At 45.2% G+C, this 2,599-nt stretch overlaps 1 non-coding gene across 1 annotated transcript; it reads left to right on the plus strand.

The window, feature by feature from the left end:
* Nucleotides 1–304: 304 nt before the first annotated feature.
* trnav-cac lies at nucleotides 305–377 on the plus strand. Its single transcript has one exon. It is a non-coding gene; the product is annotated as a tRNA-Val (tRNA).
* The last annotated feature ends 2,222 nt before the right edge of the window (nucleotides 378–2,599 follow it).

Here is a 2,599-nt window from a genome sequence, read left to right on the forward strand (position 1 = left end):
ACTCACCCCAACTTGGGTAAAACACGTAAATACTCAATTTACAAGCCTTCCATCAGATCATGTCGCAGCCGTTCCGCTGCAGGGAAAGTCGTCCCAAACTATTCCAACTCGTCCTACGGTCCAAACATTGTCGACATCTTTGTCTGTATTTTGGCATCAATTTCACGGGTCTTTGTTTTACGTTTTCAAGATGTCAATTCCGCTGGACAACAACGAGCTGTTGGAAACAGAAAGGTGAAACGTGGAACGGCTTCAACTTTCAGTGCTGGATGCCACTGAACCGCAGGTCGGGTGCCGGCGGCTTGTTTCTGTAGTGTAGTGGTCATCACGTTCGCCTCACACGCGAAAGGTCCCCAGTTCGAAACTGGGCAGAAACTGTTTCGTTCTTCAGCTGCTGCCTTTTACATGGACAAGAACGGAGCTTTCTTGCTTGCTTTCCCATCTGCAAACCTGCCTTCGAATTTGCTTGAACAAATCTGCTCTCGCAGTGAACTGTAATGTAATGCAATTCCATTTAATTACTTTGCAAAGCATTGTAAAGTTTTTCTCCAACCTGGTTCTGATCATATGCCATTCTGTTTGAGAGTGTAGTTACCGCCTTCTGTTCCGTCCACGAAAAGCAGTACCGCTTTTGCATTCCTTGCGCAGGCGGCCCGGTTCAAAGACAGGAAAGAAGCTGATGCGCTGGTGTCACAGCGCACCACGGATTCCTGAACTTGTCTGTCTGTCAAATGTAGCCCAAAGTCGTCTCTGAAAACCCTCATTTGGAAGCTGTCTGTCGTTATTCAACGTGCGAGAATTGGCACCAGAGGTCCTGAATCATGTTTTGGAGCAGTTCGCACGTTAGTGGCTCATTCAACCAGCAACAGCAATGAAAGAAATTATACAATTTCAGAGGAACCTTTGAACTTGTGCTTTCATAGCGTCGCTTTTATTAAGGTGCGCCCTGAGATCTAAGTCATGTTGGATCTGAAACGGAGGAATCGACAGAGAGGCTACAGAATGACATCGAACCCATTTGGTTTTCTTTAAATCACTGACGAGCAGGAAAATGTAAACGGGGAGGGCGAGTGAGGAAGTAATCCCTCTAAACCGTTATTAACCAGAAACTCTTCCGGTTACCTTTGCAATTTTCTGAGTGTAATAGCCTCCTCCACTTCCTCTGGTAGCTCATTCCATACACGCACAATCCTTTGTGTGGGAAATGTGCCTCAGGTCCTTTGTCAATTTCAGCCCACTCACCTTAAACCTATGCTTTCGAGTTTTCAACTCTCTCCAGCTAGTGCAAAACACGTAAATACTCTGTTTACAGCCTTTCCATACGATCATATCTCAGCCGTTACGCTGCAGGGAAAGTAGTCCCAAACTATTCCACCTTGCCCTACTGTCCAAACATTGACGACATCCTTGTCTATATTTTGTCATCAATTTCACGTGTCTTTTTTTTCAGTTTTCAAGATGTCAATTCCGCTGGACAACAATGAGCTGTTGGAAACAGAAAGGTGAAACGGAGATTGGCTTCAACTTTCAGTGCTGGATGCCACTGTGCCACAAGACGGGCGGCTGCGGCTTGTTTCTGTAGTGTAGTGGTCATCACGTTCGCCTAACGCGCGAAAGGACTCCAGTTCGATGCGTTGAAGGTATTGTGGGAGAATACAAACATTGAATTGGTTAGAAAAGGAAGATGCGAATTGGATATTAGTCATAGATCGTAGAACAATACAGCGCAGTACAGGCCCTCCGGACCTCGATGTTGGTCCGACGTGTCGTACCAATCTGAAGCCCATCTAACCTATACTATTTCATGTACTTCCATATGCTTGTCCAATCACGACGTAAATGTACTTAAAGTTGGCGAATCTACTACCGTTGGAGGCAAAGCATTCCATAACCTTAGTTCTCTATGATTAAATAAACTACCTCTGACATCTGTCCTCTATCTATCATCCCTCAATTTAAAGCTATGTCCCCTCGTGCTCGCCGTCATCATACTTGGAAAGAAGGCTCTCCCTGTCCACCCTATCAAACCTTTCTGATTATTTTATATGTTTCTATTATGTCTCATTCTCTCAGCCTTTCCTTGCAAGGGCTACCCTCCATACAAGGCAACATCCGAGTAAATCTCCTCTGCAACCTTTCCAAAGCTTCCACATTCGCTTATAATGCGGTGACTAGAACTGTCCACAATACTCCTAGTGCAGCCACAGCAGAGTGTTGTACAGGGGTAGCATAACCTCATGGTTCTGGAATTCGATCCCTCTACTAATAAAAGCTATAACACTGTCTGCCTTCTTAACAACCCTCTCAACCTGGGTGGCAACTTTCAAGGATCTGTGTGCCTGGACACCAAGAATTCTCTTCTCATCTACACAACCAAGACTCTTACCATTAGTCCATTACTTTGCATTCAGTTTACTCGAACCAAGGTGAATCACCTCACACTTGTCCAAACTAAACTCCATTTGCCACCTCTCAGCACAGCTCTGCAGCTTATCTATGTCTCTCTGTAAACTACAACATCCTTCGTCACTATCCACAACTTTACCGACCTTAGTGTCATCTGCACATCGACTAACCCACCCTTCTACGCCCTCATCCA

Source organism: Chiloscyllium plagiosum, unplaced genomic scaffold (assembly GCF_004010195.1).
Source record: "Chiloscyllium plagiosum isolate BGI_BamShark_2017 unplaced genomic scaffold, ASM401019v2 scaf_32426, whole genome shotgun sequence".
NCBI lineage: Eukaryota > Metazoa > Chordata > Chondrichthyes > Orectolobiformes > Hemiscylliidae > Chiloscyllium > Chiloscyllium plagiosum.